This window comes from Elaeis guineensis, chromosome 2 (genome assembly GCF_000442705.2).
Source record: "Elaeis guineensis isolate ETL-2024a chromosome 2, EG11, whole genome shotgun sequence".
NCBI classification, from domain to species: Eukaryota; Viridiplantae; Streptophyta; class Magnoliopsida; order Arecales; family Arecaceae; genus Elaeis; species Elaeis guineensis.
In genome coordinates this window covers 19,652,045-19,669,170 of record NC_025994.2, presented here as the reverse complement: position 1 = coordinate 19,669,170, position 17,126 = coordinate 19,652,045, and the positions used below count along the sequence as shown (strand labels likewise).

The following is a 17,126-nucleotide window of genomic DNA, read 5'->3' as shown; positions in this document are numbered from 1 at the left end:
TGTAAAAAAGTATCATCCTAAATAGAACAAAATGGGCGAAAAAGATTCATGTAACCAACCCGACTAGTTTGGGATTGAGGCTTAGTCGAGCTAAGCATTAGTGGAGAAAATAAATAGGAGCAAACCAACCAAAACAAATGTGGTTTAGACTGCATGTTCATGTTTATAAAAAGAATGATAGGAACACATAAAAATATAACATCTGTCCCTTTTAAAAGATAGAAAACACCTGTGTCTTGCAATGACTTTGAGGAATGATATTGTTGGTGGAGGTTATCAACAGCTATGAATGACCTACGGACCATCAATCTTTTGAAAAAAAAAATTATTGATCCTATGATTGATTTTGATGATTACAAAATTTTGAATAATTATAGTACTAATCATGTATTTCAAGAGTAAATACAAAATTTTTTAGGTGCTCACAATAAATAAATTATTTATGAAAAAATCTTCTCAAGATGCCAAGCTAAAGTACCTAAAAGAATAAGTTCTCACAAGTTTGATGGCTCATTATAAAAAAAATAAAGTTGGAAGAAGTCAATATCATTTGAAAGCATTAGGGACAATAAAGATTAAGTTTGAAAGTGATTCAAGTGAAAAAACTCAAGTTCAGACCTTCAACTGAACTCATGGAGTGGAGTCAATTTTGACATATTTTGGCACAGGCACATAGTTCTGGTGTATAGACAAGTCGACTCATTTTTAAAACGAACCGACTTCATTCGCAGGACAAAAAATAATTTCTACAAGCCTAAGACTGAGCCGACTTGAAATGAAACTGAATGGACTTGAAATAAAATCAAGCCAACTCCAAAAAAAATTGAATTGACTTATGATATAGAGACAACATAACGGCTAATTTTTCTGCACTGCTCCAATGGCTAGTTTTTGGATCTGATGGTTATTCCAAGGGCTCCAATGGTCAAAACTCTTTCTCCAATTATTATCAAGCCTATTAAAAGGTGAAGAATTAATTGGAAAGTAAAATTAAGAGGATTTGAAAGAGAAAACATTATTTCTTGGAGGAAATATTGGATATCATTGAAAAGAGAGAAAAGAGAGAATTTGTGCATTATTTTAAAAGCTTTCAAGAGTGATCATCTTTAACTTCATAAGCATCCTCTCAAGCATCAATTGAAAAAAAGTTAAGCTTCAAAAGAGCAATTCCACAGTCACTTCTTCAAGCTTTAAAGAGTTTATATTTTTTATTTTTCATTTGTGCTAAAATTCATATTCTTATATTTTGTTTTATTTACAAGTTTCTTTGGGGGAAAGAAACTTGGGGTATAGGTCCATCCAAGTCTGAAATTGGATATTGTAGATTTTGGTTGATGAGTCCGTAAAATCAACTGAGTTGATTGTGAATCCAAAAAATAATTATTATAAAATTTTAGTTGGTGATTCTAAAAAAATCAACTAAATTTATTTGTGAGTCCGGCTAAAATAAATACACTATAATTAAGAGGATTATAATAAAATTTTCAAGAGGCTCTTGAGGAATGGAGGTAGGTGCGGGGTTACATCGAACCACTATAAATTATTTTATATTTGTATTGTGTCTTATTTTTTTCTTATTTTATCATCTTGCTTATTTGTTTTAATTCTTACCTTATTGATTTAATATCTTAACTCTATTGTAATTTATTGCATTCACCTCACAACCACACTAAGTTACTTTGAAGTACATACTTGTTAAGAGCTTAAATCGGACTAGAATTTTAAAGAACCCAATTCATCCCCTCCCCCCCCCTCTTGGGTTGCTATCCTTCTGGACAACAAGTGGTATCAGAGAAGGTGCTCTGTGATTTATTGTTGATCTAGCGGTTTAGAGTTAAAGATTATAGTAATCCAAATAAAATTTTTGTTTAATAAAAGATATTCTATAGACAGACCCTCACTATTTAATGGATCGAATTATATCTATTGAAAAGCTAGAATAAAAATCTTCATACAAGTACATGATTATAATTTATGAAAGATTATAGTAAATGGCCGCACACATCCAATGTATTGATTAATGATAAAGAAATAATTTAAATGAATGCTAAGACTATGAATATGCTTTATTGTTCATTAGATATAAATAAATTCAATCTAATTTCTTCTTGTATTTAAGTAAATGAAGTTTGAGAGAAATTAAAAATAACTTATAAGGAAGCAAATCAAAGAGAAGAATCAAGCTCCCAAGAAGATAAAGAAGCTCACCCAAACTCATACCTCATGGCTCATGAGGATGAAAAAAAGAAGAAGAAGAAGAAGAAGAAGAAGAAGAAACAAAAGAGAAAGAAAGCTTTGATTAAGGGGGAGCATGGCATTGAAGAGAAAAGTGAGAAAGAAGAACAAAAAGTTAAAAAATTTTGCTTGATGGCTCAAAAAAATGAGGAAGAGAATGCGACAAACTTGTGCCTCATGGCCAATGATAGTATCTTAAAAACTTCTCTGAATTTTTTTTTGATGAATTATATAAAGCCTTTAATGATCTAATGGATGAATATAAAAAATTAAGGCTGAAAAATAAGGAGCTTAAAAGTTTAAATATATCTTTAGCTAAAGAAAAGGATAAGATTTTGATAGAAAAAGATGATCTTTTGATAGAAAAAAAATGTTAAATGAAGAAAAAAAAATCTTTTGAAATCTAAAAAATTTTTAATGGAAAAAAATACCAAACTTAGAAAAAAAAATTGAAACATTGAAGCTTATATTTGAAAAATTCATTCTTGGTTTACAAAAGCTTCAATTCATTTTGAATAATCAAAAGGTTGTTTTCAATAAAGCTAGAATTAGATTTAATCCCCAAAACTTGTATAGTGCTTATCTTTTAATTAAATATATATAATTTGGAAGAAGAAGGGGGAGAATTAAAAAAATTAAGTTTTATGGTATTTGTTATGAAAAAAGGAGGAGAAATGATTTTTAAACTTAATAAAAAAATCATTTTGCTTGTTATGATTGAGTCATATAGATTCATTTGAGCAATCATGTGATTTTGATCGTTCGCTTCATTTTAAGCAACTATTCATACTTCGCATGTTTGGATCATATCTTCAATTTTTATCAATTAATTAGTATCAAAAAATTATTTTTGATCACAAAAAAAAATTTATTAATGAACATTGATACTTTATTCCAATTGATTATTTTCAAATTTTAAATTTGAAAAATATTCTTCTTGAACTTTTTTGAAGTTGATATCAACTAAAATATTTCAAAAAAGCTATCATTTATCTTTGAAGCTAAATATTTAAAGAAAACTTCGATTTTATTCAATTGGTATCAGATAGCTCTTGAATTTCATTGATCTATTTTTTGGCAAAAACAAAAAAATATTTTTGTCTCAAATCTGATTTTGCAAAGCTTATATTCTTGATAAGATATTATTTAAGACAAATCTAAAAATTAATACCTTTTCTGATCCTAATTACTTAATATCTCTTGTGAAAAGGATGAAATAATTTTTTAAAGAATAATAGAAAAACTGTTTATAATTTCCTTGAATGATTTGTTGATATCAATTTAAAATGATTTATCATTTTTAAAATTTTTAAAATGGTTTGAATTTAAAATCAAGTGGTATCAAGAAAAATTTTTTACCAAGTTATTATTTAATTTCATTTTCAAAGCTATTAAAATAAAGAATACTATTTTTGTGATTGGTATCAAGAAGATTCTTCTTAAAAAAATTCTCACACTTGATATCAATGGTACCATTTTTGTCTTGAATTTTATTGTATTATTTTTGATAAAAGAATTAAATATTGTAGCATCTCAAATTTGTTTTGCATTGATATACTTTTGATATGGTATCATTTGTGATAAATTGAAAAAATAAAATTTTGCCCTTTCTGAACTTAAATGTATTGATATCTCTTAAAGAAAAAAAGTAATATTTTTTGAAAAAGAAAAATATATCTTATACCTGATTTTAATGCTCAAAATATTTAAATTGAAAAGCTCTATTTTTCTTAAATTTTTAAAGCTCTAAACTATTCCCTAACTACATTTGAAAAGTATTTTTGAATCTATGGTAATATAATTATATTTTCTAAGATAAGGGAAATGCATTATTGAAATTATATTCTCTGAAACTAGCCATGTTTAATCTAAATTAAAAAGAAGGGAGATTTATTTTTTAAATTGAATTCTAAAATTTAAATATATTTAAGCTTGATTTTGATGATTCATCTTAAATCCTTCTCTTAAGCTTTTTTGACGATGTCAAAAAATAGGAGAAAAGATGCTGAGTATATGCTTAAAATAATTATATGCTTGAAATACTTTAGTTGATCACTTAATACATTATGCTTGATTGATACTCATTTACTTGCTTAAGAAAATCATATAAAATAAGTAGGTTATGTTGAATATAATTTTGGATGTATGCACTCTTGAATATAATGGTAACATTTAAGATGTAAATATTTACAAATATTTACTTATTCACTTCATGATTTATATTAGTAATTTAATTAAAACACATTATATATTTTAATATGGATATACTCAAAGTTTTGTCATCATCAAAAAAAAAAGATTGTTGACTCTATGGTTGATTTTGATAATTATAAAATTTTGAATAATTATGGTACTAATCATATATTTCATGAGTGAATATAGAATTTTTCAGGTGCTCACGATGAATAAATTATCTATGAAAAAATCCTCTTAAGATGCTAAGCTAAAGTATCTAAAAAAATAAATTCTCACAAGTTTGGATGGCTTATTATGAAAAAAATAAAGTTGAAAGACATCAATATCATTTAGAAGCATTTGGGACAAGAAAGATTAAGTTTGAAAGTGATTTAAGTGAAAAAATTCAAGTTAAGAACTTCGAGTCAACTTATGGAGTGAATGAGTCGACTCTGGCACATTTTGACATAGGCACATAGTTTTGGTGTGTAGACGAGTCAACTCAATTTTGAGATGAGCTGACTTCATTCACAGAATAGAAAGTAATTTCTACAAGTTCGAGATCGAGTCGACTTGAAATAAAATCAAATCAACTTCAAAGAAAATCGAGTCGACTCATAACACAGGGACAATATAATGGCTAGTTTTTTTGTACTTCTCCAACGGTTAGTTTTTGGATCTAACGCTATTCCAAGAGATCCAACGGTCAAAATTTTTTCTCCAGTCATTATCAAGCCTATTAAAAGGTGAGAATCAATTGAAAAGCAAGATTAAGAGGATTTGAAAGAAAACATATAATTTTTTGGAAAAAATATTAGACATCATTGAAAAAAGAGAAAAGAAAGAGATTTGTACATTGATTTCAAAGAGCTTTCAAGAGTGATCATCTTCAACTTCATAAGCATCCTCTCAAGCATCAATTGAAGAAAAGTCAAGCCTCAAAAGAGTAATTCCACAGTCACTTCTCCGAGCTTTAAAGAGTTTATATTTTTTATTTTTCATTTGTGCTGAAATTTATATTCATATATTTTATTTTCTTTACAAGTTTTTTTGGAGAAAATAAATTCAGGATATAGATCCGTCCAAGCCCAAAATTAGATATTGTAGGTTTTTGTTAGTGAGCCCGTAAAACCAATTAAATTGATTGTGAATTTGAAAAATAATTATTGTAAGATTTTGATTGATAATCCCAAAAAATCAATTGGATTTATTTATGAGCCTAACTAAAACAAGTGCACTGTAATCAAAAGGATTATAATGAAATTCTCAAAGAGCTCTTGAGGAGTGGAGTAGATGCGGGGTTGCACTGAACTATTATAAATTATTTTATATTTATATTGTACTTTATTTCTTCTTTGCTTTATCATCTTGCTTACTTGTTTTAATTCTTGCCTTACTGCTTTAATATCTTAACTCTGCTGTAATTTATTGCATTCACCTCACAACCACACTAAGTAGCACATATTTATTAAAAGCTTAAATTTGATTAAAATTTTAAAAAATCTAATTCATCTCTCATTTTTTTGGATTGCTATTTTTCTAGATAACAAAGCTCATCATTACAAAAAAAAATAAAAACAAAGGGCTCATCATTCACCTCCTCTACTCCTGCTCTCTCTCTCTCCTCCTGAACTTCACCACACTCTTATAACGCATTGCCACCTCTCCAGCCACAAGGCCCCATCCCTATCCCTCTTAAATTAGTCCATCATGGCTGAATCCATCAAGTATTAGCTTGCCCTCTACAACCCTTTGATGCCCATGCCTTTGGCGACCTATAATCCAATCTCTCTGCTACAGAACTCATTTGGTTCATGAGAATTGGAGGAGAGAAGGTGATTTGAATTAGAGGAGAATCCCCATATTTGATTTTAGTTTGTTTTGAAATTTTTTATACTGGATGAAAATTGATGATTTTTTTTTCTAAAAATATCTTTTTAAAATTCATAACTTAAATTTTACAAAATAAAATAGATAGTTGAGATGAAACACTGAATAGTTAAACTAATATATTAATATTTTTTAATATATATATTAATATAATATTTTTATTAATATTAATATAATATTTATATTAATATATTAATATCTATATTAATAAAAAAAGACTAATGAAAAAACAATGCACCTCCTTTAGAGAAGGAACCAGTGCATAAAAAAAATTGGGACCATGGAGTTCTTAAGATTTTGATGCTTATTCTTGTTTGCTAAGTTTTAAAAATAGATAAATTGATATAAATTATAGATAAAAATTGAAAGAGAGGAAGAATAATTTAAAATTGAAAAAAGTCTAATCCTTCGTGCATGAAACTCTTATTGTTATATTAAAATTAAATACAAAAAATTCTAAAATTTACATGCAAATAACATGACAAATGCAATTTTCATGACTTTATTTTTGTTCTTAATAATATTTGCTCATCATTCTTGCAATGTTTTATTTAAGAAATAAATTACTAAAGTTTAATTCTATTTCTTTATCACCAAAATCACTATATGTTGAAAAATATATTATTTTTGTTATACAAATTAAGATGTTGGAAGAAACTGATATATAATATTTATAATAATTGTACATTTATTTTTTTAAATACATTACAAATCCATGTTCATGTTTGTTATTAATATTTTCTAGGAAACTCATCAAGTGTATTAATTAAAATCGAAAATATAAAATAAAACATAATTACAAACACATGAAAATGTGAATGGTTTATAATGTTAACAATATTTAATTTTTTAAATTATATGATTAAATAGTCTAAAAAGTAAATAATAAAAAATATATTATTATAGATATATAATAAGATGAATTTATAAATTTTCTTTATCTATTTAAACTATCATCCTAAAATTTTGAATTAGCTGATGGCTATATAAAAAATAAAAATAAAAATACAAATTTATAAATATAGAAAGCTTTGGAATAGAATAATTAGAACCCATTCAAAAGATAATCTAAGTCCATACAAATTAATATAAATAATTTTTTTTTCAATTACAAATTCGATCTTCCTCTCAAGCAGTGCCGTCCTATGATCGGTGCTGCTGCCGTCTGGATGGTCCAAACTCCAGCATAGCTATCATCGTGATTGGCCCCATAACTCACACCGTCTACATGGGTGCCCGGCTGCACTCAACACTGTTGTGTATGGTTGGGACGATCGTAGGGACGTGGCTCCACCGCCGCCGAATAAGTCGTCGAGTTTGGACGATGCTCGCATGCCACCTATTCGGTCACACGTCCGCCGCATTACAACTGAACCCGACTGTGCACCACGACAGCCACCTTCATCTCGACAAATTCAAAAGTTGAATGCCTGAATCCTTTAGCGTGCCGCCAATAGGACCATCGATATGGTAATTATTTTAACACATGAAAGCATTTATAAATAACCATGCCCGCTAATTCTTCTTTTCAAAAAGATTTGGATTGGCCCCACCGTAAAGGTTGGCCAAGTACGCAAAATGAGCATTGAACTGGTATTTGGGGCGTTGGAGTAATCTTTGCCTAAATGAAGGCTATACAATAATAAAGAGGAATAATATCAAACTTATAACATTGTTCAAAGAATAAAAAAGATAATAGCTCCTATTTTTATACAAAAATGTTGCTCTTATTTAAAAAGTTGCCACGAAAAATAATAGAAAACACAATATAGGAGAGTTAGGAAGACCCACTTCAAAGTCCTTTTCATCCCCAAAGTTTCTTTGGAACCGAAATGTTCCAAAATGTTTTTAAATAAATCTTTACAAAATCACTTAAACATAGAGGTATGGTAGTGGTTCCAACTACGCTTTGCACAATTAGATTCTGAACCACTATGCTTTGTACAATTAGATTCTGATCAAAGCTCACCATTTTCTATCTGAGTTGATGAGATTTATCTAAGAATATCATTGAAACATTTAATTTGGTCATGCATAAAATAAGAAATAATTTCTAAAAATTAAAAAAAAAAATCAGAGCTTGCATATTGAGCTCCCACGGAAAGCATTAAGTGACAACCGATTTGCTCCGAGAAAACTTGAAAGGAGATAAATCATGAAAGATTTATCTTGTAATTTGGGTTTGTTTGTTTTGCTTGGAAGTAGAGGAATCATAAAAGATTCATCTATATTGTGCCATGCCATGAGGCACAACATTGTCGGCACTTACCTTCTTCGGGTATTTTATCCAGAGACCATACCCACTTTGAATTTGAACCTATCAGCTACCCGTCTTATTCAGATTGAGAGAGGCGGGGCATAGGTCAGGTACAATATCCACCCTTAATTATAAAATTTTTAAATATTTTTGATATTTAGAATTTATTATTCATAAAGAAAGAAAGATTAAAGAAGCTGTATCCATAAGATTGAAAGAGGATGGATAAAATAGAATAAAACTGTGCAATTGGCATATCATATAATCATAGGATAACTATTAAGTGGAACAAAAAATTTTATAGGATAGCCATACGATCAGCTATGCTTTATGATCCAGAATATTAGTAGTTAGAAATCAAGATGTACATAAAATGAATGTGCTAAAATAAAAATATTGAGAATGATGTATGGTACTATAAAAAAATAAAATAAAAAATGATATTATTCATAAAAATATAGGTAGCACTAGGAATAAACTTAGATGGTTTAACATTTACAATATAAGCCGAGGGATGTATTAGTATGAATAAGTGATTCGATATATATAGAAGTAAAAAGGGATAGAAATAAATCAAAAGTCAATGGAATGAAATACTAAAGGATGATTGATATAGCTATATCTTTAAAAAAAAAAGTATAGCCCGGAATAGAGCAAAATAGGCAGAAAAATTCATATAACCAACCCAACTAGTTTGGAATTGAGGCTTAGTCGAGCTAAAACATAACTAAGAAAATAAATATGAGCAAACCAACTAAAACAAATATGTCGTTTAAACTGCATGTTTATGTTTGCATAGGAACAGATAAAAATATAGGATCTGTCCCTTTTAAAATATAGAAAACCCCTCTGCCTTGCAATGAATTTGAGGGACGATATTGTTGGTGTTGAGAACAATTAGAAGATATCAACAACTATGAATGACTTAGGGACCGTCAATCTTATGAAAAAGCCTCATCATTCACTGCTCCCCCTCCTCCTAATGAGTCCACCATGGCTGAGTCCATCAGATATTAGCTTGCCCTCTGCAGCCCTTTGACATCCTTACCTTTGGCAAGCTATAATTGAAGCTCTCTACCATATTCATGAGAATTGGAGGAGGAAGGGTGATTTCTAAAAATTAGAGAAGATAGAATCTGATAGTGCTTTTTTTTTTTCAAAAATATTTTTTTAATATCGACGGTTTAAATTCTACAAAATATAATGGAGGATTGAGATGAGATACCAAATATTTATACTAATATATTAATAATATTTTAATATATATACTAATATAATATTTATATTAAAATATTAATATTATATTAATATAATAGTAAGACATATATTTATACTAAATATTATATTATATAAATATAATATTTATATTTATATAAATATAATATTTATATTTATATAAAATTTGAGAATAAAAGAATATAATCTTATATTGTTAAGGATATAAAAAATATTTTTATATTTTTAAAAAAAAAAATACACAATCAAACATAAATTACTTTCTTATTATCAATAAAATATATCAAAATTATATTCTCAAAACACCATATTCTCCAAAAAATAAGAATAATAGACTAGGCAAATATATTCCCCTCAAAGGTGAAATTTCTTAGAGTAATAGTGGAAAATTAAAAAAAAAAAAATAATGAAAATGCAATGCAATTCCGCTGGAGATGGTATAAAACTACAATTATCTTCAAGAGCTTATTCTTGTTCTTTTAAAAATGGATAAACTGATATAAATTATAGATAAAAATTAAAGGAGAGGAAAAATAATTTAAAATTGTTTGGAGCTCATGTAATTAACATGTTAGAGATTGTTATATTAAAATTAAATACAAAATGTTCTAAAATTTCCATGCATAACAAATGCAATTTTCATGACCTTTTTTTGTTCTCAATAATAGTTTCTCATCATTGCAATATTTTATTTGAGAAATAAATTACTAAACTTTAATTTTATCACCAAAATAACTATATGTCGAAAAATATATTACTTTTGATATTTTGATATACAAATTAAGATGTTGGAAGAAACTGATATATAATATTTATAATAATTGTATATTTATTTATTTAAATACATTACAAATCTATATTCATGTTTGTTATTTACATTTTCTTAATCAAAATCAAAAGAACCAAAACAAAGGATAAAGAAGTTAAATAGAACCACTCAATCTATAAAAATATAAAATAAAAGAAAATTATCCACATACTTCATAATCTTAACAATATTTAATTTTTTTATTATATGATTAAGTAGTCTAAAAAGTGAATAATAGAAAAACTATATTATTGTAAATATATAATAAAATGAATTTGAATTTATAATTTTTCTTTCATCCATTCAAATTACCATCCTAAATTTTGGATTAGCTGATGATTATATAAAACTGTATAAAAAATAAAAATTCATGAATATAGGAATCTTTGGAATAGAATAATTAAACCACATTAAGAGATAATGAAAGGTCCATACAAATTAATTAGAGTAAATTCAATATTCTTTTTTTTTATTACAAATTTAATCTTCTTCTCAATTGGCACTCCACAAATTCTTTGAGTTAAAAATTTATTATAAATAATAAGATTTGCTATTTCTTGTAGAGAAAATTTATTGAAGATGAAAAAAAGTAATATTTTTTATTTTGAATTATTTTGGACGTCATTATGTGACTTTCATAAATAGATACTTTATGTATTATATTAAAAAAAAAATTAACATCTTAATCTAGAATAAGTAGATTATTGATTCTTGATCTTGAATTTAAAATATTTAACGATAGATTTTCTTTCTCCTAATTTGAAGCATATGTTCTTTATTTATTAACAAAAATGTGAAGATTATTTATCAATCTTAGATATTATACTTGAATAGTAAATTTGTTCATAATCTTACATATCAATTAAGTCAAGTATAGCTTTTTGATGAGAAACTTGATAGTTTTATCTAGAATTAGGATACTAATTTCAATTCTAAGAAATAAATGATTTTTATTCATATCCAACTTGTGGTATTGAGCTTTTTCTAATGAAATAATTTAATAATAAAATTACATTAAAAAAAAAAAATTATAGAAATACTTCTTCAACTTTAGCTCAATTTCACTTAGATCCCCTATATTTTAAAAAATATCAAATTGATCATTCAGTTATCGATATGTTCTAATATGATTCAATCGTTCCTTACTAATAAATGGTATTATCTTTTTCTGTCAATGAATAGAAATACTCCTCGCTCATAGATAGACTTGGAGGAGGAAGAAGATGGGGAGAGAGCTGTCGTAAAGAGGGATGGCTTATGAGCAACCTGGAGGAGGAGAAAGAAAAGAGGAGATCAATCAGAGATGAGGAGGAGGGAGAAAGAAAGAAGAGGATGAGAAGGGGGAGGAGGAAAGAAGAGGATGATGAGTAGGGAGCCACATGGAGGTGGATGGCTTATGATGGTTGAAGGAGAAGGAAGAGAGAAGGGAAACAATCGAAGAGAAAAAAAGAGGGAGAAGTGATGATAAGGAGGAGGAAGAGCAGGTGGTAAAGAAATGAATGAAAGTGAAGGGAGATCTCATAGAAGAAGAAAAATGGGTGAAAAGGAAGAGGATGAGAAAGAGGAAGAAAGAAAGATATTGGGATGGAGGAGAAAAGGATCAATTTTAGATAGGAGGAGAAGAAAGGAGGAAGAGGAAGAGGGGGAGGTGGTGGAGAAATGGGTAGAGGTGGAAAAAGCCACATGGAGGAAAAAAAATGGATGAGGAGAAAAAAAAATGAAAGAAAGAGAGAGAAAAAAGATGTCAGCAATGGAGGAAGAGAACAATAGAAGAAAAGAAAGAGGAAGAGGGAAGAAAGGGAGGTGGTGGAGGAATAGATAGAGATGAAGAAGCATCATGGAGGAGGAGAAATGGATGAGAAAAAAGAGGAGGGAGAAGGGAGGAAGAAGGAGAAGGAAGAAAGAGAATCACCGACGATGGAGTAGGAGATCAATCGAGAGAAAAAAAAAGGAGATGAAAATAAAAATATTTTTATCATTTTTTAAAAATAATAGTATCATATGATTGTCAGATCAGATGATATCATTTCATTAATGAAGATAGATTGCAGAACCACATTGAAATATTTCAATAATTAAAAAGATTAATTTGATACTTTAAAATATAGCGATATAAGTGAAATTAGACTAAAGTACATGAAACAAAGATTTTGAGGACAAATTTTTTTTACAGGAGAATGTAATACCCCAATCCCAATTCAAGCCCAAAAAAATAACACGATTCTTAAAGCATGAACCCTCAAAAGAAAAAAAATTAGAGAGAGATTCCCTCTCTCTCTCTTAACTTGCTACTCTAATTTCTCTCTCTAAAAGTTCCACTTTCTTCCTCTATTTTCTCTCTCTATAAACCATTCCTCTCTCTTCATATATCTCTCTTTATGATTAATCGGTAAAAATTTTTTCAATGATTTTGATTTGATCTTAACAAAAAAAATCTTAATCTGCAATCGTCGACAGCATACAACATCTATCTTGATCAAACTCATATACTATTAAATTTAATTATATATATTTTTACTGAGCCACCTATATACTAATTCAACAATGATTTGATTAAATCATCTTGATTAGATCGATTGAGATATCAGATAATATTGTCTAATCAACCATATTCTACCTTATTGATGCCCTTTTTTCTTTTCAAAAATATTTTTTTTATATCCACAGCTTAAATTCTGCAAAATATAATGGAGGTTTGAGATGAGATACCAAATATTTATACTCATATATTACTAATATTTTAATATATATTAATATAATATTTTTATTAAAATTAATATAATATTTATAAATATTAATATTATATTAATATAATAGTAACACATATTTATATTATATTAATATTATATTTATATGAATATAAATATAATATTAATATTTATATAAAATTTGGAAGCAAAAGAATATAATATTATATCTATTAAGGATATAATAGATATTTTATATAATTTTTTTAAAAAAATAAATACTCAATCAAATATAAATCAATTTCTCATTGTCAACGAAATACGCCAAAATTATATTCTTAAACATCATATTCTCCAGAAAATAAGAATAATAGATTAGGCAAATATATTCCCCTAACAACAATCAAAGGTGGAATTTCTTAGAGTAATAGTGGAAAATAAAAAAATTTAAAAAAAAAAGACTAATGAAAAGAAATACACTTCCGTATAAAACTACAATTATCTTCAAGAGCTTATTTTTGTTCTTTCAAAAAATGGATAGATTGATATAAATTATAGATAAAAATTATAGTAAAAAAAATAATTTAAAATTATCTGAAACTCATGCAAATAACATGTTAGAGATTGTTATATTAATATTAAATACAAAAAGTTCTAAAATTTTCATGCATAACAAATACAATTTTCTTGACCTTATTTTTGTTCTTAATAATATGCTCATCTCTGCAATATTTTATTTAAGAAATAAATCATTATATTTTGAGTAACTTTAATTAGATGAAACTACTTAATCAAATTGATTCCTAACCGACAATCGATGCATTGATTCACTTTAATTTTTATCATCTCTATTGACTCGTCTATTTTTTATTCTTACGATGATCAAATAAAATTATCTTTGCTTTGATCAATCGTTTAATGCTACCACTTTTATCAATCTTATGAGAGTTTCAAAACTTATAGAATTTTTATTAATTATGACTTTAAATTGATAGAAAAATATATTTTCAATAATAAATTTTGAATTATGCTTTCTCTCCTAATTGATTGTATCGTGTATTTCATTTTTTATTTCATAATTTATTTTGAAAACAAAAAATTAGTTTGAAATTATGTATTATTTATAAAACTATATTTTAAACCAAAAATGATTTAAAACTTTAAAATTTTTAAAATATTATGATGTATTAATTTATTATAAAATATACATATATTCAATGAAATTTTGATATTTATATACAATACCGTAAAAATATTTTGATAGATTTATACTCTCAACCTAACTATATTTCAAAAAATCTCAATAAAAATTAAATATTAGTACAGTGAACCTTTGTACTCAATACACACTACCAATAAAAGTTAATTATTGATACTCATTACCTCTCAATCTTTTCAAATTTTTAATCACGAGCATAAAGAATGAATTAGCAAAGAGAATGCCTGAACTCAAATCCGAATCCAATTATGTGCTATCAATATTGCATAATATCATATAAGTTATAAACTACAAAGTTAAATTGTTTCATTTTCCAATCTAAATGACATTTAAAACAAATCGACAAAAGAGCATTGAAGTGGTATCTGGGGCGTTGAAGTAAGTTTTGCCTAAATAATACGATATGCAATAATAAAGAGGAACAATATCAAAGTTATAATATTGTTCAAAGGATAATATACTAATTAAGTTAGCTTGAAAATGTATAATTCAATACAAACTAAATAACATCTCTTATTTTTCTAAAAAAGAGTTGCTTCCCAGTGCTGTCTTATGTAAAAAAGGTTGCCTCTCCCTATAATCTAGAAAAAAAAAAAAAGTTAAAAAATAATAGAAAGCTCAATTAATTAAGTAGGAGAGTTGGAAGAACACTTCAAAATCCTTTTCATCCAAAAAAGTTTCTTTGCATTTGAAATGTTTTTAAATAAATCTTTATAAAATCAATTAAACATCCAGGTATGGTAGTGGTTCCAACAACGCCTTGTACAATTAGATTCTGATCAAAGCTCACCATTTCACCATTTCCTATCTGAGTTGATGAGAATGTCTACGAATAATTGGTCATGCACAAAATCATTAAGCAATACTAACCAAAAAAAGTCCAATCCGAGGGAGTGTTTGATAAAATGCGAAATGCCCAATTCCGCTTTTTTCTCTAAGACTCAAATCTTAATTGCAGCTGTCCAAACAAATCAACTGGATTGCAACAACCATATCCAAACAAAAAGTTCGTTCAGCTACGTTCAACTACAAATGTTGTAATTTATATGCCATTCCTATTTCAATGTATCTCTTATTGCAAGAGAAGGCAATTTCTCACTTAGTTTCTTGGATCAAATCTAAGGGAATAACATTCTGAAACATAACATTTAGGTCAACCATCAAAATTTACCACGTCTACAATATATATAACCAGCAAGAAGATTATACTGCAGATCTTCTCAAAATTGGTTTCAATTTTGATTAATTTTCTTTAACACCTCGCACAATTTTCCCAGCTGCAGATGTCTAGTTGTATTCACAGTGTCAAACAGAGATAGAAAAGAACATAAAGATACGAAGATAGAGATGTAAGCAGGGTAAAAGTAACAGGAAGCTCATGGAAGTAGAGCAACCAGTGTCGCAAGACCTGTTCCTCTCCTTATCTGCCATTCTAACGAGAAGCACAGCCATCTACTAGACTGAGCATCAGATACCTAATGGCATTCATATTTTATATATCGGACTAACAGCATCAAAAATCCAAACAAAAATGTACCCATAAAAAATCAAAATAAAAAACAGTAAGACGATTGTACAATCTCAGCCGAAAGATGGTGATTAATTTGATGAATAATCATTGCAACTCAGCAATAAACAAAAACTTCATCACAGATTGCACAACTCTTGAAAAATCCTGGTAAACGAATTTGTAAAATCATAACCAAAGCACAAGGTCTGATGTTTTAATTAATTTCTTTGAGCAAAAGATTGACATTAAAAAAATAACAATCAAAATATCAGCATAAACCATAAGTTTATATAAATCTAGAAGAAGTTTCAATATAAACCAACAGTTATCTGATCTAATTTCACGTTTTAAGGATGAACTGGTAAAAAAAAAAGCGATTGAAAGAAATAATTAAAGGGGGATCAGATGGTAGTGCATGTTTCTATGTATTCATCATCTGAACTGCAGAAATATTTCTATGGATTAGAGGTCATCATATCACCCTTTAATATCACATCAAAAACTGAAAAAAAACATAGATGCCAAGAAATCATGTATAAAGACACGAGATTTATAAAGAAAAAGCGTAAGGAATCAGATACAAAATGTCAATCACCATCGTCCATTCACCAGGTGAACGGATCGTAAGACTGGGGCGACATCAGCATATCATCACGCTCCATAGGTAGAACAGAGAGAGAGAGAATTATCGATAAACGATGGACCAAAAGGAATTGGAGAAAAGTCTGAGGCGGAGAAGTAAAGCAGAGATGGGAGGATCGAAGAGCGCCGCCAGAAAAAGAGGGGATGCGGCGGGTTATTTATAGAGGAAGACTAGGGTTTCGCACCGGGTTACTCGCGGCTCGGGTGCAACCAGGACCGGGCCACACCGAGCCCAATACAGGTGTATGAATGCGCGTGTGATTCACATATGCAGCTTACGTGTTATAAGAAATTTATTAAAACTTTAAGGTTTAAAAAATTATATAATTTAGTGATAAATAATAATTTAATTTTATTTATAAGTTATAGATACTGAAGACTAATATCAATTTTTGGAATCAAAAGTTAGATCAATTTGTTGGAGATTATCATCTTACGAAGATTTATTTCTCACAATACTGTTCAGA

At 27.8% G+C, this 17,126-nt stretch overlaps 1 long non-coding RNA gene and 4 other non-coding genes across 5 annotated transcripts; all 5 read right to left on the bottom strand.

Annotated features, from left to right (window-relative positions):
- Positions 1 to 7,312: 7,312 nt before the first annotated feature.
- On the bottom strand, positions 7,313 to 16,783 carry LOC114912833 (uncharacterized). The gene is made up of 2 exons (XR_003798757.2): positions 16,613 to 16,783; positions 7,313 to 7,932 (listed from the first exon to the last, which is right to left on the bottom strand). It is a non-coding gene; the product is annotated as an uncharacterized lncRNA (long non-coding RNA).
- Positions 15,853 to 15,994, bottom strand: LOC114912837 (small nucleolar RNA F1/F2/snoR5a). The gene has a single exon (XR_003798761.1). It is a non-coding gene; the product is annotated as a small nucleolar RNA F1/F2/snoR5a (small nucleolar RNA).
- LOC114912836 (small nucleolar RNA Z196/R39/R59 family) lies at positions 16,082 to 16,166 on the bottom strand. The gene has a single exon (XR_003798760.1). It is a non-coding gene; the product is annotated as a small nucleolar RNA Z196/R39/R59 family (small nucleolar RNA).
- LOC114912835 (small nucleolar RNA Z195/SNORD33/SNORD32 family) lies at positions 16,413 to 16,500 on the bottom strand. The gene has a single exon (XR_003798759.1). It is a non-coding gene; the product is annotated as a small nucleolar RNA Z195/SNORD33/SNORD32 family (small nucleolar RNA).
- Positions 16,588 to 16,676, bottom strand: LOC114912838 (small nucleolar RNA U31b). The gene has a single exon (XR_003798762.1). It is a non-coding gene; the product is annotated as a small nucleolar RNA U31b (small nucleolar RNA).
- Positions 16,784 to 17,126: the final 343 nt, after the last annotated feature.